General features: G+C 37.2%; 1 long non-coding RNA gene across 3 annotated transcripts in view; it reads left to right on the top strand.

The window, feature by feature from the left end:
• LOC114897022 overlaps positions 1-27,864 on the top strand; it is a 409,238-nt gene that overhangs the window by 192,188 nt on the left and 189,186 nt on the right. For 2 of the 3 annotated variants that reach the window (XR_003793982.1, XR_003793980.1), the window contains exon 5: positions 24,221-24,404. The exons of the other annotated variant lie outside the window; for it this stretch is intronic. This is a non-coding gene — a long non-coding RNA (uncharacterized LOC114897022). The remainder of the gene's footprint in view (positions 1-24,220; positions 24,405-27,864) is intronic. 3 annotated transcript variants of the gene reach the window in all.

Below are 27,864 nucleotides of genomic sequence, written 5' to 3'. Positions count from 1 at the left end.
ATTTGTTCAGAAATTCTTCGTGCCAGAGTAAGAATTATTTTTGCAGTAGCAACTTTGCTTTGTCAACTCTTATTTTTTAAGTCCTATAGAGTGCTATAGAGTGTAATGAAATTTTAGAATAATAATTTTAAGTGAGAGTGCCTTTATAGCATTTGTGATTTTAATGTTGTATATACCTCCTGGGTAGAGAGGATGTTCATTCAGCAAGTGATTTCATCATAAATTGATAAATTTTCATTGATGCTGATCTCGAGAGTTTCTTATATTTGTTCATATATTTACCTTTACCAAAGAACTTGATGTTTTCAAATGGATTTGAATTACTATCTAGCATCCTTTCATTCCAATTTGAATGACTCCCTTTAGTATTTCCTGCAGGGCAATTCTAGTAGTAATGAATTCACTCAGCTTTTGTTTATCTGGCACTGTCTTAATTTCTCCATCATTTTTTCAAGGAAAGTTTTGCTATATATAGAATCCTTGGTTGGCATTGTTTTTCTTTCAGTATTTTAAATATGTCATCCCACAGCCTCTGGCCTGCAAATTTTCTGCTAAGAAATCTGACAATTTTATTGAGGATCCCTTGTACATGATGAGCCACCTTCTTTCTGCTTTCAGAATTATTTCTTTGTCGAAAGTTTGATTAGACTGTCTTCATGTGGTCTTTATGAATTTATCTTACTTGAAGTTTATTAAGCTTCTTATATTTGTAAATATATCCATGTATTTTGGGAAATTTGGGCCAGTTACTTCTTTAAATAAGTTCACTGCATGTTTTTCCTCTCTATTCTCCTTCTAGGACTCCTGTAATGTGTATACTGGTCTGTTTGACAGGTCCCATAAGTCCTTTAGACTCTGTTCACTTTTATTCTTTTTCCTCCTCAGATTCAATACTTTCAAATGACTTGTCTTCATGTTCACTGCTTTTTTCTTCTGCTTGATGGACTTAATATCGAACTCCTCTTGTGTATCTTTCAATTCAGTTATTACAGGCATACTATAAGATATGGGTTTGGTTTCAGACACAGCACTAAAGTGAATATTGCAATAAAGTAAGTCACACAATCTTTTTGGTTTCCCAGTGCATATAAAATTTATGCTTATGCTATACTGTAGTCTATTAAGTGTGCAATAGCATTATGTCTAAAAGGACAATGTAATACCTTAATTAGAAAATACTTCATTACTAAAAACTACTAACCATAATCTGAGCCTTCAGCAAGTCATAATCTTTTTGCTGGTGCAGGGTCTTGCCTTCATATTAATGACTGCTGGCTGATCAGGGTGGTGGTTCCTGAAGGTTGAGGTGGCTGTGACAATTTCTTAAAATAAGACAACAATGAAGCTTGCAGCACAGATTGACTTTTCCTTTTACAAATGATTATTCTGTAGCATGCAATGCTGTTTGATAGCATTTTATCTACGGTAGAATGTCTAAAAATTAGAGTCAATACTCTCAAACTCTGTCTCTGATTTATCAACTAAGTTAATGTAATACTCTAAATCTTTTGTTGTTATTTCAACAATCTTAACAGCATCTTTACAAGGAGTAGATTCTATCTCAAGAAACCACTTTCTTTGCTCATTCATAAGAAGCAATTCTTCATTTCATCCAAGATTTACCATGAAATTGCAGCAATTCAGTCATATCTTCAGGCTCCACTTCTAATTCTGTGAAAATTACAAAATGCGACACAGAGACAAAAAGTGAGCAAATGCTGCTGGAAAAAAAAATGGCACTTATAGACTTGCTTAATGCAGGGTTGCCACAAACCTTCAATCTGTAAAAATGCAATATCTTCTAAGTGCAATATTGTGGAGCACAATAAAGTGAAGTATGCTTGTATATTTTTCAGAATCAGAATTTTTGCTTCCTTTGCTCTTAATCTCTTACCCTCAAGTGTCAGTGGGTCGGTAGTCCCCTTATGGTTTTCACAAGTCATGCCTGTTGCTTCCTGCAGATTTTTCTAGCCTTAGATCCGTGCCACTTCTGTCCTTCTGTGCTCCAAACTGGGCAAAGCATAGACCAGTCCCTCAGGCAGCTTGGAGATAAGTTAGAAAGTTGCAAGTTTGGCCCACTCTGTTCTTTCCAGGTCACTGAATGGGACTGGAGATTGACTAGACTGCTGCTTCCCCCAAACTGGGTGGGGCAAGGGTGAGTTAAAAGACCATGAATTTCCTCCCATTTTGTATATGGCCTTTTCTTGACTGGGCATTAGCTTGGTTGCTGTACAACTTTGATTTCCAGAGTGTCTATAAAATTATTTTAGTCAGGTTCAAGTTTTTTACTTAGTGTTTTCATAAGAGAATGAGGGCCTGGACCTTCATGGTCCACCATCTTGCTGATGTCACCAATTTTAGAATTTTTAAAATACCATAATAGAACTTTCATTTGGAATAACCCTGGTCTGAATTATTTGGCGTTGACTAGTATAGTTGCTTCCTTGGACTCCAGTTTTCTCCTCTGTGGCTGATTTTTTACATGGCCTTTGATGTAGTTGGTCCAGTGGGGCTTCAATATCTTCCTGCCATGTTTGATTCCTCTAAAAGAAACTTTCAGAACCGTTAACTCTGGGCAGCAGCTCTCCTCTGGCCAGAGGCTATTTTGAAGAATTTTTGTTTATCTTTCTGCCAACTGAAAAATAAAGAACCTGTTTAGGCAGAGACAACCACCTGCTTCAGAGGATTCTTCTCATCAGTTTGCTTTTTTGTGTGGGGAGGTATGGTCAAGTGGAGATAGGATGGGGTAGATGGGGGAGCTGCAAGAACAGATTAGGAAAAGGGCCTAAGTGGACTTTAGGTGAAGGTTTCAGGGATGGGGTTTGGGAAAGTCAGAGAAAGGGGAATAGTGAGCAATGTTATTGACTGATGTCCAAAATAATGTTATCTTCTCCATTACCCCCTCACATTCTTAATATTACAAACTAACGTGATCTACCAAAAATATTGTATGACAATCTGATTCATCTTTATATTCCCAGTATCGAATAGGCTATATCAAGCACTTAATTGGTGTTCAATATATGTTGAACTGAAATGGCAATTATCTAGTTCTAAAAATGGTTCAGAATGGTTCTTTATTATATACCTTTCCCACAAGAAAGTTTTTTATTCCCAAATAGTGTTACATGAGCCAGCCTGTCCATAAAAATACAGCAAATACTTAAGGTTAAAATGCATATAAGATATTTTAAAATGCATGTTACTTTCATCTCTGTGAAGTATGAAGGAGATTATGGGAATGAGAAACACTATTTTTTCTTTGACATAAAAATTTCTAATTCTTCTCTTTATTTTCTCTCTTAACAAACCAGTCAATCAGTTAAGTAGTTATATTGAGGATGTGTTTGCACAGGATTGTACAAGGTGCTATCAGACATATTAAAAATGTTATAACTCTGGTCCTAGGAGAACAATACATTATGCCTACTCTCATCTCATTAGGCAATGCATTTATTTTTTCTAAATGGGACTCTATTATCTTAAACTTATTTTAGCCTTTGGTGAGTGAAATATGGAAGAAGGTGGAAGAATAACCAAATTTAATTTTCTTTTGAATGGTAGCCTTCTGTATAGAAATGAGCCTTGCACTTGACAGCAGAAGATCTAAGTTCTAGTCTTAGCTCTTCTACTCTCCACTGATGTGGCATTATTCAAGGAAATTTGACTCCTCATTTCCTCATCTATAAAATAAGGATAACTACAGTTCCCTTATATACCTAACAGAATTTTTAGGGGGTCCAAATGAGAGGATGTGTGAGAAGGTACTATAAAATGTGAATTCTTGCACTGGTCTTTCCTTTGACCCTCCCTTTTGTTCTACTCTCTCTGTTGGAAGAAACAGACACTCAATAGATTGGGGGGGGCAGAAATTGGCAGCAATGAATGCCCAAGGTTGTAGCCCATGGAGGGCATGGGTTGCCAACAAATTTTTATGCATTGGAAACAGGAATGTTTGGAGAGCTTGTGTGTGTGTGTGTGTGATATTACATCATATCCTTACTCTGCTCATAATCGTCCAAGGGTTTTTCAACCTACTCAGCATAAAATCCAGTGTCCTGCCTGTGGCCTTCAAGATCCTTTCTTGTGCTTCAAACTTATTTTCCCCTCACTCCTCTCCATTCCTATGTCTTTGTTGTTTCACAAACATTCCAAGCCCATTCCTGCTCAGGGGCTCTGTATTTCTACTCCTCTTTCTGTAAGGCTCTCAATCCTGAGAGTTGCATGACTTAGACTCTCTTTTTATCCAGGTTTCTACTCAAAGATAACCTCTTCCAAGAGACCTTCCCTGATCATCTGTCTAAAATAGTATCCCCTGTCTCAAGTCCCATTACCCTACTTTATTTTTTTATAGTACTTAATGCTACCTCTCTTTGTTTTATATATACACTTTTTATTACTTGTATCGCCTACTAGAATGTAAACTCCAGGACGGCAGGGGCTTGCCTCTTATTTTTCCAGATCTATATTCAGTACCCAGCACATTGTAGATGCTCAATGAATAATTATTGAATGAATAAATGACTGGCTGAATTAATGAACAAGTAGGAGTGTATATCCCTTGAACGCTACATAAGATTTGTAGCCAAGTCTATATTTTTAGAAATGTTAACTCTTGTTGTAAAATAAACACCTGATCACAGTTAATAGCAGTTAGCTTTTCCCATTTTTTATAACAGTCCACTCTTTTGCTCTTACCTCAAAAGCCTGGTTGAATTCTTTTAAGCCATTGCTCTGAAGGCATTTGTATATTTTTCTAAAGCCATTTAAGGGGTCAGAAATAACCATGCATGAAGCACTTTTAGCATAGCCTTTACAAAGTTAGCTTTTGTGATTTAGAATTCTTGTTAGATAACTCAATGTAGAAAAATGTATTCATTTATATCAGATTGTTTCTATCACAGATGATTTTTGAAGATACTTTTCAAGTAAGTTAAAATATGAGGTTATAGCAAAGTGACAAGACACAGATCTCTGAAAAACAGAAATCCAAACTGGGCTCATATGGAACTCAGTGGGCAGTTTGGCTGGCAACATCATCTTGTAGGCAGTTAGAGGCAACTCTATATGAGGCAGTGGTTTGGTTGCTGGCAGAGCTGCCGAGGTTGAGGAAAACAAAACTAATTGTAATTAGTGAGATTCCAGATTTTGGTGGCCTAAACACTTATGAGAGTAACTGCCCTAAAATCAGAGGAAAAATTAGAGAAAATGAGAAATTACAGAGACCTTAGCACAGTTGTGTTGGCTCTGACTTGGCTACTACAGTACTGAGTTTTGTATTACTGCAGTAATTTTTAAGCTATAGGATATGGTAAAGTGTGCTGAGATACAAGGGCAAGGATCAAAGGAGAGAAGTCTATAATTCTCTATTAGGTAGACACTGAATGTTCATAAAATATGTAGTTAAACAGATGCAACTGTGTTTATTCCTTAGTTAAATGTAAAACTATAGCAATGGCATCTGGAGATTTTACAAAGGGAGGAAGTCACCTTCAAAACTTATTTTAAAAGTTTGTAGAATGAAAGGAGAGATATCATGAAAATATATTTCTTTTGTAGTCTGGGTTACTATCTTCTTAAATTTGAGAAGAACAATTTAATCCCAGGTTTGGCTAGGAAAATATTTACCCTAATTTTCTTTGTTTGATACCTTCTTTTAACAAAGATAAACAACTTTGAAAGAAGCATTAACCTGATATGCTAGGAAGTTACTTTCTGAGCTCTGATATAACAATGGAGAGCATTGCTGTGAGCCAGTCAGGTGCTGCCTGTGGAGATGTTTTTGTTTGCAGCATTTCACACATACTTATTCAATAAAGTTTTTGTTTTACTGACATTGGAAAATAGTGTACTGCATTATGCTGTGATTTTGAAGTGATAGTGTCAGTAGGACTAGGGTAAAAGATTTGAAGTGGATTGAGACTGAAAAATAAAGCTTTGTTTTTGCTTATTCAGAAAGGAAAGTTAAATTTAAGATTTTTTTACACTTCTTCTCCAACAACTGGAAAAACAAAAACAACCAAAACAACAAGAGCACCACAGCAAAACCAAACTTGTGTCTTCCTTGCACTATTTTTAGTGAGAGAATGTCATTCCAAGTATATTTCTATATTTCTTGAGGAAATAAGAAAATTGTCACAACTTTTTACGCCACAACTTATGACAGGCAATACATATTTAATACTCAATAAATAATATAGCTCAGTGTAGTTACAACTTGACATTCTGAAAAATGTAGTATCTATTGAAACAGGATAAAGTGATACCTACCACCAAAAACAGTATCTGTTAACAAGGTTATTGTGATAAATCCAAATCACAAAAAAATTTCTTATTCACAGATGAATTTTGTACTTAAAGCTTAGACTTTGAAAGGGTAGGGCAACAGGCATGATAATAAACCTACTACAGTACAAACTAGCTCTAATTCTGCCCCTGGTGTTCTGATTTGGTGTGCCAGGGAACATCTGTGGGGCTTCATCTTCTTCATCTAATTGAATGAGGGGATTAACTGCAAAATTTCTAATGTCTTTCTGTTCTAACACTCTGTGAATCACATTGTTTCAGAAAACAGGTGCAGTAAGTCCCTGACGTACAAATGAGTTCTGTTCTGAGAGTGCGTTCATAAGTCCAATTTGTTCGTAAGTCCAACAAAGTTAGCCTGGGTACCCAAGTAACACAGGCGGCTATATATACTGTATTGTAATAGGTTTATAATATTTTTCACACAAATAATACATTAAAAAAACACAAAAAATAAAACATTTTGAGTCTTATAGTACAATACCTTGAAAAAATACAGTAGTCCAGTACAACAGCTGGCATACAGGGGCTGGCATAGAGTGAACAGGCAAGAAGAGTTACTGACTGGAGGAGGGAGAGGAGGTGGGAGAGGGTAGAGCTGAAGGGTCATCAGCAATATGCGATGGAGGGAAAGCTGCAATTTCACTCACTCCTGACGTTGATGGCACAGGTTCTGGTTCCTTGCTGGATGTATCTACCCTTTTGAAAAAATGATCCAGTGATGTCTGGGTAGTAGCTCTTTTTTTCTCATTGTAGATGACACGGTAGCACTGGATTGCATTCTGAATGGCTGCTGCAACCTTCGTGTACCGTTCTAGGTTTGGGGCCTGTGCCTCAAAAACTAACTCAAAAAGTGCCTCCTCAAATAAAGAAAATCCCCTTGCCGTTTCCTGTGTCATGCATCTCTTTGGTTCTTCAGTTACTTCTTCTTCCTCTTGTCTCTCTTTGTCCTTTCTCTGGGCCTCCAATTCCATGAGGTCTTCATTAGTAAGCTCCTCGTGTTGCACAGCAAGGAGTTCAATGAAGTCGTCCTCTTGCAGATCTAGCTCCACCTTCTTGCTGAGGGTCACTAATGAAGATCTCTTTGGACTCCTCATCCACATCCTCAAATCCATGGAAATCGTGAACAACCTACAGGAAAAGGTTCTTCCAAACCCCATTCATGGTGACGGCCGTATCGTCATGCCGAGCAGAGTCAATGTTTTTATGGCGTTGTAGATGTTATAGTCCTTCCAAAATTGTCACAGGGTTGTTCCTGATTCGTCACTCACCTTTACTGTCTGATGAAAAGTGTGACGTAAATAATATTTCTTGAAAATCACTATAACTCCCTGGTCCATAGTTTGGATGAGTAATGTATTTGGTGGCAGATGCACTATTTTGACGTTGGGATGAAAGTCGTCCACGCATGGGGGGTGACCCGGAGCATTGTCAAGCAGCAGAAGAATGTTGAATGGGACATCCTTCTCCAAGCAATATTTCTCTACCTCTGGGATAAAGTGGTGGAAAGACCAGTCCTGGAAAATGGCCTGTGTAACCCAGGTTTGGGGTTACTCTTCCACACAACAGGAAGAGAGCCCTTGGCTATGTTTTTAAGGGCCCTTGGGTTCTCCGAATGATAAACTAAGAGAGACTTCAGCTTCATATCGCCGGAAACATTGCCATCAAACAGCAGAGTTAGCCTATCCTTTGTTGCTTTACAGCCTGCATCAACTTTTCCTCCTTACTGATGTAACTTTGGTCTGGCATCCTCTTCCAGTACTGTCCTGTCTCATCCACATTAAAAACCTACTCAGGTAAATATGCGCTTTCATCAATGATTTCTTGAAGTGTTTCAGGAAATTCCCGGGCAGCTACCGTATCTGCATTTGCTACCTCACCACTTATTTTACATTGTGAAGGTTAGCTCTCGCCTTGAACTGATGAAACCAGCCATGGCTGGCATTAAAAGATGCGCCCACTGATTCTTTGCTGTGATTCTTCTTCAAGTTTTCATAAAGGCTTTTAGTATTCTCTTGAATCAGCCTTAAGCTGAGCGGGACTCGACTCTGATGCTGATCTTGCGTCCACACACTGAGAAGTTTCTCCATCTCCTCCATCACTTTTCCACGCTTCTTCAATATTATTGTTGACGTCATTGGCACAGCAGACTTCACATGTTCCATGATCTTGTCCTTATTCTTTAGAATTGTGTCTATGAACTATTCATATTATAAGAATGAGCGACGCCTACCATCTTTTTGCCTTTCTCCACTCTCTCAATTATTTTCACTTTTGTTTCCATCGTTATTGCTTGGCGCTTCTTAGCAGTACCAGCTACATCATCACTGCCTTTATGCTTGCTTCCAGACATCCTGGGCTTGAAATAAAGATACTGTACTATTGTACTCTATACAGTACTGTACAGTAAAGTACACAAAAGCACAACCACTTTTAGAGGATGCGCGCATCTGATAACGTAAGCCAGACAAGTGAACTAACTTAGGTAACTAACACACGTTCGCGTCTTTGAAATTTCGCAACTTAAAGGTTTGTATGTAGGGGACTTACTGTAATTCAAACCCCATGGCAGATCTTTTAATAATATGTCAATAGAATTTTGTTCTTCATGTTTGTGTGTGTGTGTGTGTGCGTGCGCGCTCATGCATGTGCAAACAGCTTGTAGCCTGAAAGTTATTATTCAGTAAATTTAGAGTTAAGATAGTATTGACTTTTGCACTCATGGAAGGGTGGATGAATGTAGTTCTTCTAACAATGCTCCCACAGTTCTGTTTTTTCTTCTATCATAGCACTCATGTTATTTGGTAGTTATTTTATATGTCCTTGTCCTCTATTAAATTTGGCTGATTCCATCCATTCATGACATGATACAATTTCTCCTGTTAAAAAACAAAATTCAACCAAGTAAATTTAAAGATCAATTGGCTTTATTCAGTGATTCATGAATCAAGCAGCATCCTATCTAGCAAACGGAAGGGAGCTCCAAAGTGCTACAGAAAGAGAATGGTTTGTAAAGGCAGAAAGTGAGTGGGATAAGGAAAAGGAGTATTTCAGGGAAAGTCACCTTCCTTTGGGAGATTAAAGGGAGCTATCTGGCAGATTACCTCAGTTGTGCTGACCAGGACCTTTCAGACTGACTGGTTAGGATTACATTCCTGGGGAAGTTTGAAACTAAGATTAAGTCAGGTATTAAGTCTTGATGTGGGATGTGGACTTAGCACAAGTGACTCCATTTTGGGCCTGTTGCCTCTTTTTTAACACTCCCACATTAAAAAACAATTGACCCATGGTAATCCTCATCTTTTATCATTCTTTCTCTTCAAATCCAAGAGTAATATTTCATACTGCTTCACTACCTACCTTCCTTATTTTTCTCATTACTAATTGAGTCACTAGTCATTTAAAAACAAAAACAAAAAAACAAACCAAAAAACCCTTCTCACTGGCATTTGTCTCTGTCAATTACACCCTACCTTTTTGAACTTAGTTCCAAGGCATTCTCAATATTCTTTGCAGGCTTCCCAACTTGCAGCGAACATGAGACTTTGTTGTTTTCTGGGAGTTGAGTCTTGGCCTCTTCTCTAACATTTTCTCCCAGGCTTCTAATTCATACTTGAGTTCCATAACCATTAGCTAACCTCTGTGTTCCAAATTATTCCCTGTAGTCAGGTCATTGATCCTAAACTCTACCTGCCTTCGAGTTAGCTCTACTCAGATACCTCACTATCACTTGTCTCAACATGTTCAAATAGAACCAATGGTTTTTCTTCCCCAACATGCCAAATCAGATATCTATAAGCTTACCAGGTTCTTTTCTCCAAACCCATTGATAGTGCTTTAGTTTAGACTTTTATCACTTCACACTAGAGCTAGTATATTTGTGTTTTATCAGTATTCTCTGTTCAATTTTTTCCCTTCCCATTCAACAACCACAGTGAAGTCATAGAAATTATTTAAAACTAGAGATATGACCATTATTTTTCCATATTTTACCTGTTTAAAACCTTTCGCTATTTGCTGTTGCCTTACAGACAAGTCCAAATATCAGGGCATGAAAGGCTCTTTCTTTTCTGTACCTACTTCTCCCAATTCATCTATTGGACATTCCCCACCGGCTTTTAGAAGCTCCCCCATAGGCATACAGACTACATATAATTCTCCAGACACGGAGTGCTATTTTTTGTCTCTATCCCTACACTGTTTATTTTACCTGGAGTGTCCTTTACCCATGATGATCAACCTGGTGAACTCCTCTGTATCCTACAAGACCCAATTACGTGAACCTTTTTGTGATACTCCCCATAAATACAATTGATGGTTATCTCCTTGAGTTTCCTGTGCCTGTTTCCCCATACCTGGTCCAGACCTCATTTATCTTCTTCTTTAACCATTTTTAATTTATATCCAAACCCCCTGTACCTAACACTCTTCCTGATAAATAATAGTTACTCAATACATGTTGGGTTAAACAATGAACCAAATAAGCATCCCAGCAAATAGTAGAGAAGTATGATTAATAATGCAACAATATTTGCTGAGGATTTTGTGATCTTTTCTTGAGGCCCTTTTCTCCCCATAAAAATAATCTGTGAATAAAAGAATAAAGCAGGGGATAGTTGGTATTAAAATCTTGAGAAATAACGTGGCTGTCGATTGGAAAAGATCAAGAGGAGGAAGCTGGAGTATTTGGGGCACTTCTGAAGGGGAGATGGAGACCATCTGGAGAGGAGGATGCTGCAGGAATGAGTGCCAGGACATAGATAAAAGTGAATGGAAAGGAAATGGTGGCTGAACAACATCAAAGAGGCAACTCTACTGCAGAACTGAACAAGTAACTGTGTATTCACTCTGGCAGAGATACAAGTAAGTGGCGTTGGACAATGTATCCTGATGTTTATGACAAGGACTAAAAAATGGGGACATAATTTGGCTTATGACAGCTTCCTTCAGTGTGGCTGGGCTTATGTGCTTAGGACAAAATAATACAAAACAACAGGTTATATTCTGATGTTTTCAATTTCTCTTTATGTGAAAATGTTTCTAAATGTGTGTTTAAATAACACTGACTTAAACTACTAATTTAAAGTAGCCCCTAGTAACATGTTTGACACTTTTTTCTTTTTAGAGAAATTCATCCAACTATTATAAGTACATTAAGAGTATTATTTAAGATGATATCTCTCTTTTCTGAAAGCAATCATTTGCATGTTTTGCTATGCATTTTTCTTAGGAGAGCTCAGGTAGACCTGTGTGTGGACAGGAAATTCATTCATGACTAAAACAAGACACTGTATTTGTTTGACTTATGAGAAAAGTCATAAATGCAAACGTCTTCTTCAACCATTTGTTTACAATTAATTGCTAATGATAGAAAGCTTTGAGAGCAACAGGAAGTAAAAATAATACAGGAAGAAAAAAGAGAAAAGAATAGTGTTAATAATAACCGTTGCAGATGGTTAGCGTTTTCCCAGGAAAGCATTGTTTTAAATTTCTGTTAAATCTTGCCAGATTTTGGGAGATTGTTTGATCTTAAGTAGAACATGTTGCCACTACTTCAGTGATAGTAAATGCTGCTGAAACATTTGCAAAATAAAGATCAATACAATGGAAATGCATGAACTTATATGTTTAGGTGATAAATCCTTAAGTGCCATAAATAAATTACTTTTTTTTTTTTTTTTTTTTTTTTTGCGGTACACGGGCCTCTCACTGCTGTGGCCTCTCCCGTTGCGGAGCACAGGCTCCGGACGCGCAGGCTCAGCGACCATGGCTCACGGGCCCAGCCGCTCCACGGCATGTAGGATCTTCCTGGACCAGGGCACGAACCCCTGTCCCCTGCATCGGCAGGCAGACTCTCAACCACTGTGCCACCAGGGAAGCCCGTAAATTACTTTTTGTGTGGTTACATTTCCAGAAAATCATGTTAGATCCTTCAAAGTATTCACACAACATCCATGATCTGAGTTGTGACATTTCTTGGATGGAATAAGAATTACCAAAAACCCTTTCAAAATGCATATGTACATATGTATTTTCCTTTATATACTTGCATTAAGTCCTTCCTTGTTTTATAAACAATGAAAACAAAACCAAGTAATAAAAGTAATTAATATTGGTGGTGATCTAGATACTGAGAGACTTTAATCGTGTAGTTGAAAGGAAATATTTCAATATGTTCTGGAGATGCTTGGCTGACTCAGTACGTCGTTTCACATAGTGGTGAAATGGTGATCGGTTTACTGTCGTGTTACGGTCAGACATATTTGGCTTTTTATTTAAAGAATTTTAGAAAAAGATGTGATAACTCTCCATCTCCAACTTGAGGAGCTGTTAATCAATGAGAATATGGTACCAAAACTAATTAGTGTTCATGTGTGAGTAGTAACAAATAGCAAAAATGGAAAACAAAAACACAAACTCAGCAACAAAAAAACACTGCCCAGTAATCTTTTGGCTATTAGTATAGTGCTTTCTATTAATAGGAGTAGAAGGTGGGTATTTTGTCACCTTTCACTTTAAGACAAATTCTACTTTGGTCTATTTGCAAATCCAAATAAAAACAATAGGTTAGTACTGTGTATGGTTTTGGACACTGATTTATTAAAGAGTATGAGGAAGAATCTAAAACAATTTTAAAAGCTGTTTTAGAGTAAGAGGGGTTATTCTACAGAAATTCTTTGGAAGTTGTCTCTCTTGAATTTATAGTCACAAATTTATATTCCCTTTGTGATCTAAGTGGAAATGATCCATCTTCTGTTCAAATTACTGGTCAATATGTCAGTCAGATCAAATGCCACTTCTAAAATGCTAAAAAGTGCTTCTGAGGAACGGGAGATTTCTTTAACAAGACATAAAGTGCTTTTTAATCCATTTCTTACGTGTTAAAAGCATTGTGATTCTTACAGGTCGTTCTATCATGATGTGATGATGTGGTTTTAATCCTTTATGAGAAGGGAAAACACATTGTGGAATTCTGAAATAAGTTAAGAACTGAGTCTGGGTAGCCTCCTTAATAGCAGCCCTACCCCAAATCTAGGGTAATAACATAGTCCTTCTGGAAATACTGTGACCAATGAAATGGGGAAGATTTTAAAGAAAGACTGTAAAAATATTTGAGAAATTCTTTTGTTTTTTTTAATGAATTAAGTTTATAAAACTTGCTTTTTACTACGAAAGAATTTGGTTTCTCATATTCTAAATCAAGTCTACCAACTCCAAAATACCAAACCAATGACAGCCGTGGGAACTCCATGATAAAGCAAAGATAATATTGCCTTGTGGAAAAGAATGTTTTATTTTTCATGTGAAAATTAGTTACCTCTGAGAGTAAGAGTGAAATTACCAATCTTTCCATGTTTCCAGTTACCTCATTTATTCCAGTATTTGTTTACCAGTCTTTCTTCCCATTTGAGTTTAGTGACCACATCTTTGATTAAATTGAATGCAATTCCACTCATAGCTAAATGTTAGAGGTACTACAATGAGCAAAATCGTAATAGTAATGGGAAGGGATAGAGACTGGGGTTTGAGGTAGTGCCAAGGTCGTATGGATCTGCCTGCTGCATGGGGAATGAATTGGAGAAGGGCAAGTAGATTACATACCATACTATTGTAGCCGTCTACATATGGCATGATGGTGGCTTGGATGAATGTGGTCGTATTGGTGATGGAATTGGAATTGAAGAAGATTTCATGTGTAAAGTTGTAAGACATATTGAGTTGGATGTGGGGGAGGAGGGGAGGGTGTGATCATGAGTGGTGCTTTGTATTACTCAGTAGCTGGGAGAGAATATTGAAAGTGGATGAGGTTGAGGGTGGAGAAAATGGGGATAAGAATAGTAATTTAGCTTGGGCATTTGGGGCATGTTGAATCTTTTTTTTTACCTTTATATTAAGACTCCATTCACATAGTCATGTCTCAGTAAAAGGTAAATAAATGAGTGAATTAGTGAGAATATGACGCACGTTTATATATTTATGACATCATGATGGGGAAAAACAAAACAAAATTCTACTTTTCTCAACATGGCATCACTCCTATTTAAAGCCATAGAGATATTTCATCATGGAGCCTTTCTCAATTAGAATTTATATATGATTCTCTCAACAAAGTAAAAAACTGAATTCTCTTTGCTTCTTGTCTTTTAAAAAATATCTTGTTTACTGTCATTTGATTAATGGCCCATATATGGAGCTTACTTCTTACAATTGTCCATAGTCTAATAGATCATGATAAGCACTTAATTTTGAGTATTTGGGTGCAAGAAGTTCCAAGCATGAGTAGAAAAACTTATATTTTTTAGAATTTCCTTCTTTCTTCCAGGGAATGTGTGGTTTTGCTTTATGAACCTTACAAGAGCCTTCTCTCCTTTATCTCCAAGCCCAGTAACTAATCTAAGAATCAAGAAACTTGACAGCATCCTCCTATCCCGTCCTCACTCCCACCCATGAATTCTCTTTTAAACAAAAAATGAATCTAAAAACTACACCAAATATATTTGACCAAGGTTGGAAAAGAGTGTTAATTCTTTGGTTCCGTAAATGCTTGCAAAATGACTGAAAATGTGTGGTAATTATTTGAATACTACATTAAAGAAACCTTATTTGAAGATCCAGGTTGTCATTTCCTACTGAATTATGTACAAGTTCCTTGGCATAGCATTTAAAGCTTTCTACAGCATGCCATGGAGTGACTTTTCTAACTTTATCCTTGTCTAATCCTCTCTAAACCTGGGCTCCAGACAAACTAGACTGGTTTGTTTTGTTTTGTTTTGTTTTTGCGGTACGCGGGCCTCTCACTGTTGTGGCCTCTCCCATTGCAGAGCACAGGCTCCGGACGCGCAGGCTCAGGGGCCATGGCTCACGGGCCCAGCTCCTCCGCGGCATGTGGGATCTTCCCGGACCGGGGCACGAACCCGTGTCCCTTGCATCGGCAGGCGGACTCTCAACCACTGCGCTACTAGGGAAGCCCCCACAAACTAGACTTCTTGTCATTCCCTACTTTTCCTAGTACTGTTCTCTAGACCCAGAATCTTTTACCAGGTCACTTTCCTTCTTGCTTTTCATTTCCTGACCATCTCCTATTCAAAGCTCTCAAAATTTTGATTACTTTTTTCTTTTAAGGCCTATCTCAAATGCTAGCTTCACCATATCAGTGCTTTTAAATTTTTTCTTAAAGCATTTTTAATAATTGGCAGGCTTATCTTGTACTTTAACCTTGTAAAGTGCCTACTCATCCTAGCCTTTCTTATCATGGTTATTGTAGTGACTAATGCATATCATGTAACCAATAAATATTTTTTAGTTAAGTTGAATCATGTCCACTGATAGTCCCTTTTTACGTTAGTTAGGCATTGGGAAATTATTCAAATCATGAAATCATCTTGTTTGCATAGACAAAGGTACTGCACCAGGCTCTCCCCATTATGTTGCTTCATTAGGCCTCATTCACCAAACATGAGTTGAACACCTACTAATTGCAGTATTCTGTGTTACTCTGTCCTGGAAACAGGACCAAATATAATTACATAATCGTGTCAGGAAAAATAATTTCTTAAATAAAATAATTAGACTAACTTGATATCAACTAAATCTTGTCCAAGTAAAGAGTGAATATTCAGCTTTGTTCAATCTCGTGTATGCTGATAACGAGAGTTAATCCTTCCACTTGAGAAAAACAACACATATCTAACCCATTTATTCAATAACTTTCTCAACCAAATTTATAATTGAAGAAAAAATTTTCTCAGCACCTTGGTTGTTTTGCAGACACTTCCAAGGATTTGGTTTCAGGGTCCCTGATTTTAGGTATGTTTCTCAGGATTGGTTATAAATAGGGCAGAAGTACAGCTGAAGTCTGGAGGCAGCAAACAATTGTGGAAAATCTGTGAAGTAATGTTGTCCTTGCAACATTTTCCAGCCTACTTTTCAGGACCCATGGGCTGCAGATAAGCATTAGGTACGTGTCCAAAACAAACTAGTGTTTTTAAGACATTGTCCATCCTTGGTGTAACTCTCTCACATATAACTAACTTAATAAAAATATGCTCCTTATTCATCATTCAGAAAGTTAGGGGTGTGGGAACAAACTGGGTATGTGTGATCTGACAGTTCACTGTTTTAATTTAAAATTTCCACCCAGCATTGCATTTACAAAATGACTGCATGATAATATGTAAGCCAAAAAAGTATAAGAAGTGCATTATGGGTAGGAGTTTATTTCTGTTATTCTTTTGAAATATTCAGCTGGTATTAAAAACAGATCTTTTGAGCTGGAACAACAGTGGTACAGGTAGACTTCTTACTTTTGGAAAAGATCTGGTCTTTAGCTTATGGGAACCGAGCCGAAGCAGATGTGAAAAGGTCAACTAAAGGAAGAACAGATTAAACGCACTTTTGTGGTTGAAAAACCAAAACAGATGTTATTATTAAACCACAAAAACCTGGGTGCATTTAAGTAACACTAGGTGTCTGAATTTTAAATATGTATTTGAAATAATTAAAGCATTTAAAGCTACACAGACAGTTGTGTGCCACTAAACTCTTAATCTTCAAAGCAAGGAGTTTGCATATTAGAAAAAACCCTTCATGAACATTGTCTCTGTCATTGTGCTTGTCATCTAAAAATGAGAAAGAAAGCATCTGACAATGAAAAACAAAGCCTTTTGGTGATTTTAAAATTTTTTTCCAAAGCATTTTGAAAACATTTATTTACATAATTTTTTATTGTCTTTACAGAGAAACTCAAATATCTAGAATACTGTTGTTACAATGTAAATCTTTGAGACAGGAATCAAGTCACAGAGCAGAACTAGGATGATGCCAATATATGAATTCACAGACCATTGGTCAACTAACTGGAATACTTCCCGCACACGTGATGGCCTCTATCATGGGATATAAAATGGTGTGAGAGAGAAAATCCAAATTGAAATTGTCCCCAATGGCATGACACCTCTTTGATATTTAATTTTGATTTCTTAATAACTTTATGTTCTAATATGCCACCTCATCCTCTTCAACTCAAAGAGGCTAAAAGTCTGAGTCCAAAGGACACAAAGACCAGGTGTTATCCTGTGAAAAATCCTGTGCTAGAGAAAACCCAGCAGAGAGAGAGGGTGGTAAAGGAGAGGTAGCAGTGATTTGATTCATAGTTTGATCATTAGTCAGATTTCATAGTCTTTGATCATTAATCTAGATATGTTTCACACATTAGGCCAAAAGGGATGTATTTAGCTAAAATGGACATTAAGGGTATAATCTTTCACCTCTATTTGGAAAAATGAGTGTTACATGTTGTGGGATGATTTAGGAGAGAGCTGGGAGAATGCCAATCTTCTGTATCATGTAATCTTCAAGTGCTGGAAGTGGAAGAGTCTCTATTAATTATCCATTCCCATTGGAAGACCTCTCTTTTCCATTTTGGGTCTCAAGTTGAGAGAAGAAATGAGGTGACTTCTAAATTGTCTGGGGCATTTTTTCAAACCACATATGCTTTTTCTCTCTATTCTCTCTGCGTGAAAATTTCAAAATGTCTTTGAGATGATTCTAACTCCCACCTCTCATTCCCTCACTTTGCACCAACGACCTGACCTGAGCCCCTGTACCCTGCTTGACACCCCACTTCCACCCCGGCACCTTGAGAATCATGCATAGTTTTTTAACATTCTATGTGGGAGTGACCACGGCTTTAGTTTAATGCCTGGAAAGATTCATGATATGGCCAGACTGTTACATCCCCTGCACAGTTTGTGCAAGAACTTGTACCATCATATTGACTGCATATTGGGCTCATAATGTTCAGATCTACTGGGTTAAATAAAATATATTATCACAATTAATTTCTTTTCTATTTTTAAATGTGGCTACTAGAAAATTTTAAATGACTTATGTGGCTTGCATTTGTGGCTTATATTTCTGTTGGACAGCTCCATTCTATCTGGTAATGAAAAAGAGGTAGAGAGAGGGAGAGAGAGAAATACATGACTGCTTAGGGAAAATAACGTAATGCATTTCCTTACTTTCAGCAGTACTCTGTCCTTAGCAGCAAGAGTTTTGACTATGTGTGAATTTCACTTAAAAACAGGCTAAGCAGTTAGCAATCAAGAGGGTAAGTAATCAAGAAATATCCCAGAGCAAGCATCTCTTGGGTGGCTGGGCCAGTAATAATGGAGAGGAGAGATGGCAGCTCAGCAGGATGCATATGACAGGATGTCTCTGCCTGGCCTCTGAGGACCATGTATAAGGAATAGTCAGCTCTGAATGATGTGACAGTCTCCAGGAAGGTGTATTCCAGGTGAGAGCTGGATGTGGATAATCCAATATAAGGAGTTCTTTTGAAAAATTGTGAAAGACAGAACATGAATAGAGAAATGAGAATACATGGGAGGGATGTAACTATCTAACGATTAGAAATCATTGATTAATTCATTACTTAATTTCATAAATATCCGTGGAGCTTCTATTGAGGCCTATTCGAGCTTTTTTTAAGATAGTGGGGAGGAAACCAAAGAAACAAAATCTCTATCTCCATGATTTTTGCATATAAAGGGAAATAGAAAGATGATAAGTAGACAAATGGTGAGTGCATCAGGCTTTTCTATGAACAGAAAGAAAATAGAGCAAGAGGATAAAGAGGGAGGGCGTGTTGATTCAGAAAAGGTATTTAAAGAATCCCTTTTTGAGGAGGTGGCATTTGAGCAGAGATCTGACTGAAGTGAGAGAACAAATCATGTGGGTAACTGTGGGAAGATTGTTCCAGGACAGGATAGTAGGCATTCAAAGGCTCTGAGGCAGGGGCTGTGTGGGTCGTATCTGAGGAATAATAAGGGCACCAGTGAGGGTTAGAGAGGAGAGACAGAGAACCTCGTAGGAGGTGAGGCGCTACAGAGGAGATTGGGATCAGATTGTGCTTTACCTCAAAGGATAAGGTAAGGATTCAGAAGTCTGTTCTAAGGGAGATGGCCAGCTTCTGTAGAGTTGTGAGCATAGTACTGATATCATATGGCTTCTATTTGGAAGAATTCCTCTGACAGTAAGTGGAACACAGATTCTAGTGAAGCAAGAGGAGAGGTGACTGGTGAGGAAGCTGTCTGCATAGGCTAGATAAAAGCTGGTATTAGTTTATACTTAGATGGCTAGGAGTGGAGGTAGCTAGAAATGGTTGAATTTTGAACATATTTTGAAGTTGAATCAAAGGGCTTCCTGGTGTGTTGTATATGTGGGGGAAAGAAAAGAATGAAAGTTAACTCCAAGGTTTGGGCCTGTGTAGTTATAAAAATGAAATCACCATTTGTGAAGACAAGGAAATGTGTAATAGACAGTAATAGGCAAAGAATTCATGTTGTAATTTATAAGGTATCCACTGAAGGGAAAGCTAGAAATGTACAGCTAGCAAAATAATAGAAGAGAGAAATAAAATGATTAGAATATTTGATTAATCAAAAAGAAACTTCAAGCAAAATGTATAACACAGGTAGATCAACTAGAAAGCAAATAACACGAGGGCAGACATAAACCCAAATATCAGCAATTTCTTTATATGAAACTAAGACGACAGTATGGTTAACAGTATAAATTGAGAAGAAAACCCTGGAGGAGGAACAGATAGGAAAGAATGAAAATTAGAATTCAATTTTAGATATGGTAAGTAGAGATGATTAGTTACCACTTGAATATTGAAGTCTGGAGTTCAAGAGAGAGGTCGAGGCTGAAAATGTCAATTTGAATCACCAAAATTTTCCAACAGTTAAGAGTCTAGGGCTTCCCTGGTGGCGCAGTGGTTGAGAGTCCGCCTGCAGATGCAGGGGACAGGGGTTCGTGCCCCGGTCCGGGAAGATCCCACATGCCACGGAGCGGCTGGGCCCGTGAGCCATGGCCGCTGAGCCTGCGCGTCCGGAGCCTGTTGCTCCACAACGGGAGAGGCCACAACAGTGAGAGGCCTGCGTACCGCAAAAAAAAAAAAAAAAGAAAGAAAAAGAGTCTGCATCTCAAAGTCATATTTTAATAGTGACTAGGGGACCCATTAAATGTGTATGTAGAAGATATGATTTAAAAGAGATTCAAACACCTTACTGATACTTGTATTAATAAACTTATAAGATTTCTTTCCTTCTGGGATTCCATGTACTATCAAGAAAGTATTTCAGTAAGAGGGATTTCAGACTAGACAGTTGCTACGTCCCTTCCAAATCTACAGTTCTACCTTTATAATGATCATGAATCCGTGGTCATTCCAGGTGAACCATTTTATTTCTCCACAATAAAAAGTTGTTTTATTTCATTTAAATCATATGAAACAACTATGAAAACTACTAGCTCTTAAACACCTTTTTTTTTTTTTTTTTTTTTTTTTGCGCTACGCGGGCCTCTCACTGCTGTGGCCTCTCCCATTGCGGAGCACAGGCTCCGGATGCGCAGGCTCAGCGGCCATGGCTCACGGGCCCAGCCGCTCCGCGGCATGTGGGATCTTCCTGGACCGGGGCACGAACCCATGTCCCCTGCATCGGCAGGCGGCCTCTCAACCACTGCGCCACCAGGGAAGCCCTCTTAAACACCTTTTAAGCAACTCCAAGTTGCCTTAAGACTCATTCATTTACCTTGATAAATGCCACTGAGGCAATCACTGATAAAATTTATTTTGCTAAAATTTTATTATGTTAAAAATATTTGGAGACTTGGAAAAATTATATATGTATTTGAAATTAGAACAGGGGGATTCAGATTTATTTTTTATCTGTAACTTTTATTATCACCTTATCACTGCCTTTCTAAATGTATCCTTAAAAGTTAAATTTAAAAGTGCATTCCTACTGCGTAGTTGTTGTTTTTGTTTGTTTGTTTTGTTTTTTTTGCGGTACGCGGGCATCTCACTGTTGTGGCCTCTTTCGTTGTGGAGCACAGGCTCCGGACGTGCAGGCTCAGCAGCCATGGCTCACAGGCCCAGCCGCTCCGCGGCATGTGGGATCTTCCCAGACTGGGGCAATCGGCAGACAGACTCTCAACCATTGCGCCACCAGGGAAGCCCTGTGTAGTTGTTTTAGATTAGGCTATAGATTCTCATTATTCTAACAGAGTTCTTACCATTATAGTTCTTGATTTTGGGTTCATCTTCAACAGGTAGACTTTTTCATGTAAATGTATGTATTTGTCTCACTGAAATTAACTGACTGATATTTGGAACTGAAATCCACAAGTTTATATTTTGATCTGTCGTTACAGTTCTTTGCAATTCTTGATTGTTGAGATCTGTTTATATATTGACTATGTTCCAACATGTTAGTTCTCTTTCAAACTTTGTTATTATTTAAAAAAATGAATTCATTTCTTTCTGCATCTCTTAATCTAAACCATACCCAAAAACTTTGAGCAGAGGTAAGAGAACAGAAGCCCATATCATAGCATGCCAAATATGCTTCTTAGCTTGATAATGATAAAGTGACTTCAGTTGCATTTCACTAGAGATGAATTTAACTTACATTAATTCAATTGTATTCTCTACACAATACAAATAAGAATGGGGAGGATCCAGAGAGGTAGAGAGAAAGAGACCGCTGTACATAATAGAGACTCTACTTTCCTTCATTCTCCTCAATTGATGTATGCCTGGTAGTTTCAGTTCCCATAGGATTCCTTGTTTTCATGAAGTTCTTTGTTTGATCATTTTGTCAGTCGATTGTGATTCTAGTATTCAAAGATTTCAGGGAGATATACAATATGGTTTGTAAACATGAGCCAACTACTTCATCTAATGCTCAATCATAGAAAAAATTATTAGTTCCATAGCTAGAGGAAAAACTGGTTGTGTTGTTTTACTAAGACACATTAAAAACTAGTTCAATTTTGACTACACAGTATTATTATCCTACAAATAAAATATGAAAACTTCAACAAGATACAACTCCCTTTAACTGTACCATGATTTAATTCAAAATCTTCATCTTATCAATGAAGATGTGATGTGTAAGTTTTGATGGGAGTAAAGATATAATATTATTTTGCTTTTTCCTACTCTCCCAAACTGAAAACATTCCTGTAACATGAAGTTAAGTTATTGAAATGTTATTTATTACCTGTATATATTTGCTAGCACCTAGCTTTCCCTTTTTTTGTGAATGTGAATTATTTTTTGTGTACATTTAGCTTTCAATATTTTCTAGAATTCCTTTAAAACTGGGTAGATTTTTTTTTCACAGATTCAGATATTCTGGCGTAAGCATAGACAGTGGTACTAGATACTCCTTAAGTGGAATTTTTAGTTCTCTCATCCTGCTAAGTGCAATGCTTAGCACTAGCCTTTTCTATCTCCACTCATGCAGTTCTTCTTCTCCACAAGCCACGGTTCATTCTGCCTTCAAGACCCTGGCAAAGATTCATTATTTTCATAAAACTTTCTCTGAACAATAATGCCCTATGCTAAAAATTTCCTCTCATAACGTTTTCATCACGTAAAATAATCATTCACTGTTAAAAAAACAGTCGCCTTATAATTATTCATTCAATTATTATTACTATTTGTAAATGTGCATTAAACTTACTTTAATTCAGGTGTCATTTTAGGTATTGTGAATACAGCAGTAGCAAAATAAACATTCTTATAGTCTAACATAGTTATAAAGATCCTACATTCAAAAATGTATCCACAATCAAGTGGACTGAGGTTTAAGACAGAGAAGTCCTTGATGCCATGACAACATGCAGGTGGGTCCCTTCCCTGGCCACACATTGGAGCCACCCATAGACCTTATAGAAAAACAACTATGTTTTGGTCTTGTGCCCATGGTCAAATTTACCTGGTGTAGAGTAGACCTGAGGCATGAGTAGTCCGACAGTTCCCCAGGTGATTCTGATTTACAGCCAGGGTTGAGAACCACTGGTCCCCTAGCTGAATGCCTGCTGGGAAGCCTTAGTTTATAGGGTACTGACACATGTCCCTCTGATCAACCATCAGTACCTCACTGGACTCTTCAACTTTTCACAAAAGATAGTAATAGTGAAAGAAGTTTGAAAAAAGATCTGGTTCATTTTAGCCTCCGTTTTCTTGTGGGATCTTTGGTGTCAGTAAGTGATAAACCTGTGGATTCTCTGCTATGCAGCTGCTGGGAAGAGCAGACTCTGAGATTTTTTATCTATAACTCAGTTAATAAACTGAAGACCAGGCATCAGTGATCTTCATCCTCATGGAAACTGAATAACATTAATTTTATTTCCTTCACCCACCCCACATAGAAATGTGATGCTCTTTAGGCTCTATCTCCAGCCTTCCTTCAATTTTAAGGATGTTTTTCTGGGCCCAGGTGCTTTAATTTTTTAAATAAAACAATGAATAAGTTGTGTGTCTACTCTGGATAAAATAGACAAATAATCTTACTAGTTAGCCAAATATACACTTCTGAAAAAGAAAATAGAGGCATTTACTGTCTTAAGTCAGGCTAAAAATATTATTTAAGGTACACAGGTAATTGACAAAAACAAGTTTTCCCTCCATTCACCTTTTATCTGGATAATTGCCTAATTTTCCCTCTCTTCATTATCCTGTCCTGCTAATTTTGCTGCATGCACAACCTGGCCTTACTTTTCGTGGTATTAGCGTTTTTTTTTTTTTTAACTAGGTGCCCTTCAAATGTTAAAAAAGAGAGAGACTATACAATTTGCATCACAACTTAAAACTATTAGAAAATAGCAATTCAGTAGTTGGGACAATGCATTTCAAAACACCAAAAGATAACAGGTTTAGAGAAATGGGCATATGTTAGTGATTACGCAATCACTCATTTCCCACAGATTTCTTTTTATAGGAAACTTTGGAAAATCCCAGAAGAACTGACCGAGTCATTTAAACCACAACAGGTTCCTTTCAACATCAAAATCATGGGTAGGAGTGGGAGAGGAATAGTTTTCTTTCTTTCTTTTTTTTAAGGCATGGACAGCCTGGTTTTGAGTGTGCAAAGCTGTGGCTTCCCCTCCTGTAGACGCCTTCTGAACGGCAAATCTGACTTCCTCTTCAAACCAAGGCATCCTGAAAACATCCAGGCAAAGGAAGCATTTTTTCACCATGACATGGGAAAGGGCCACAGAGATCCAAGTGGAAACGGACATTTCATGTGAGTGACTGTTTCTATCCCAGCTTGGCTTCCTGCCTAATTCAACAGACACTTAGGTGGCTGAAGGGGGAAATTTTTGTTAAAGTTAATCCAGCTCTGAATTGGACACAGAGCTTTTTGACTGGTGGCCGAGTTCCTTGTGCTAGCTGGCAAAATTAGCAAATTTTTCTTTTAGTTGTTGTTGTTGGGTTTTGAAAATACTTCATTTCCTGGCAACGGTTTTTTTTCTCTAGTAGATAAAGGGAAAGATCTCTTCCATCTACACTTCTATCACCTTAGAAGCTATATTCTCAACCAGGCAGGATCCCCTGAAGACTCACTCTCACTCTCCATGGCCTTTTGACAGCTGGCTTATAACCAAGTGGTCTCAGAAAAGTCCTGCCTTCCCTGATTGTGTATGTCAGTGGGGGTCTGTTTGCTGTCATCAGAAGGTTCATCTTACATGTATGACCATGACAGCCGTGTGTGTGTGTGTGTGTGTGTGTGTGTGTGTGTGTGTAAGAGGTAGGCACAGTGCCTAGTTTTAAGCTTTCAAGAATACTCAAAGACTGATTAAGAAAATTAGAGATTAAGGTGGCACTCCTTCCCCTGTTGCTCTCCAGGAAGCCATAAAAAGTCTCATGTTATGGGCCACATATCATATTGATGTAACACACACCACTGTGTTGATCAAAAATAGTCTTCTACACTGGTGGCAGAGTGAATTGACGCAATTTTTTTGGATGGCATTTTAGTACAAGTCAAGAGCTTTAAAAATGGCATATCTATACTTAAGAATTGATCTCAAGGAAATGTTCATAAATGCACAATAAGATTTACTAGCAATGACTTTTATTGTAAGATAAAAAGTGAAAACAACTTAAGTGTCTAACATTTGGGGAAGGTTAATCAACTAGAATATGTCCGTCTAATGGAAGATTTTGTAGTTATGTTTTTAAAGAATATCCACTGATATGGAGTAAGATTTTTGATATAATGTAGAGTAAAAGAAGAATAGAAAATTGATACAGTTCAGTGACAAATTTATATAAATATGTATGTATAATAGCATAGAGTAAACAACTATCAGGAAAGATGCCAAATTGTAAAAGTGGTTTTCTTTGTAGCTTGGCATTTTAGGTAGAATGGTTGGATGGATGGATGGATAGACAGATAGATAGATAGATAGGTAGAAAAGCATTTTATTATATATTAAAAATGTTTACCCAATCTGTAAATATTACAAATTATTAACATATCCACATCCAACTGCATATAGGAAAACATCATCTTTGTTTCATAAGTCTAATCTCCACAGAATAGAAGTAGCTTAAAAAAATATAAGAAATTCTAGACAGAGAGGTAAGAGACCACTTTCCTCTCTCTACTTTCTCAAGGAGAAAAGATAAGTACAGAGAGGTGATCTCTTTTATCAAGGTTGAAGTTACTTTGTGATAAAGTCCAAATAACTCCTAGCCCCAAACTCTTTCTGATATGCAACAGATTGATTTTATTGTTAATGTTGTTCTTTGTTTACATGTAGGTCATTGATTTTGATTAGCATTTGAATTATTTGGTTGGAATATTTACCTCCCAAATGTTCACCTGTTTCTTGATATCACCAGTGTTTGATGTTCTAAATTCAAAAGGGTTGTCAACAATATTAACAGCAACTTACACATTGTGTAGATGATGTCTGATAAGTGTTGGTATGCAGCAAGACCTTCTGTCTTAGAAACTGTTGCTGTTTATGCATCTGACTTTTAACATGGATAATTTTGAATTAGAGACTGTCTAATGAAGAATGCAAGGAAAATAAACCAAAGTTAATGATTTCCAATTCAGTAACTTTAAGTAAGATATATATTTTTTCTGCACCAGGAATAGAACCCTGTAAGAATTCAATAAATACTCATTGATGGAATTAGTAAATGCCTGTTTTCAGAAACATTTACCTGATAGTATAGAATTATATGTAGTTAGAATTGGCAGCAATATTTAATAATTCACACAGGTCCTAACTTAAATGGTATGATAAAATAATACTTCCTGAAGCACAAGAGTAGATTTATTTTGGTTTAAACTTTTCCTTTTCCCAATGTATAGCTCTTATGCTGCAGAAATTAACTGTGAAAACATCACATAATACCTATCTGGTATTATAACCTTCTCACAATTCAGTCAGTGAGTATTCACACTTTCTAAGTAGGGAATGTTTAAGGTAATGAGTTCTGAATAATATTTATTGACTGTATTTTAATGACCAGTCCTTTTTATTGAAAATGTTAAAATCTTTTAGAAATCACTTTATAAATGTGGTTTTAATTCTTTTACCATATTCATAGGCCACTGGTTTCTAAAGAAAGAAGATTAAATGATTCCGGTTTTGGGGAACAAATCACTGTGCTAATCTTCAGTTTCTCTTCTTGACGTGGCCACTAATGTCTAATCATAGAAGCACAGGCCCCATCACAGTACTGTTTTCATTAGTGTGCCACTGAATTATTTGTCCGTGATTGGAAATCTGGTGTAAGAAACACACCAAGCTTCAGCACTTTCAGAAATGCACTGGCTCTTCTAAAATAGTTCACAGAATTGGCTTCATGAATTCATGAAGAGCGACAGAATGCCATCATATAGAAGGAATTCAAATGTAAAACAGGAGCCTTGGGAAGCATGTATAGCCTTATTTTCAGAATTCCTAGAATTAAAGATTCAGGATTCTCTATGACATGGACTATTGAAAAACCCAGAGCAGGATTGGTAGACCTGTCCCAAGTGGTAGAAGGGGTTTAGTTTGACCATAAAGTCTCTTTAACATTTTAGGAAGTATTACTTAAAAGCCAGGTTTTCAGCTTCCTTGGATAAATTGAAGGATCTGGTAAGATTGAGTTTTCTTCCTCTCAAGGCACTAGTCAACTTGTCCTGGGTAGAGAGAGGCTGCCTGTTTCCATGAGGCAGGTGCCCTTCACTGGCTGCACTCCTCCTCTGACCTTCTGCTTCACTTGTATAATAATATATTTCCTGCTTGATCAGTATGGAAATTTCTTTTTTTAAAATTACTGTCAAAGGAATAAAGCATTACTGGTGCTTCCTTCTGCCCCAGATATGTTTTGTAACTTGACTCAACATTGAATCCCATGTTGCATTGGAAAGGACACTGAAATTTCAATAGGTAAGTATCTTTTATATCCTTTAAAGTGTGAATTATAGACTGTCTTTATTCATTTTATCTCTTCTTTTTATTTTTAAGAAAATGATGCAAGGCTTCTTAACCAGTTTTTTCATGGCTAGTGCAGTTTTTACTTTTCTCCCTTTTTTCCTAAACTCTTAAAACATTTTTTTTCTCTAAGAATTTAGCTCTTAAGTTTGGCACTATTACATTGCTCTAGAATTCAGTGTAATTCAATGTTAGATATTTTTTCCATGAAGGGCAAGGATAATGCCTTTTACTAATATTACATATATTACTGATATTTTT

Source organism: Monodon monoceros, unplaced genomic scaffold, assembly GCF_005190385.1.
Source record: "Monodon monoceros isolate NGI ecotype Baffin Bay Population unplaced genomic scaffold, NGI_Narwhal_1 Super_Scaffold_16, whole genome shotgun sequence".
NCBI lineage: Eukaryota > Metazoa > Chordata > Mammalia > Artiodactyla > Monodontidae > Monodon > Monodon monoceros.
The sequence above is the reverse complement of the archived record's forward strand: the minus strand, read 5'-3'. Positions and strand labels throughout refer to the sequence as shown.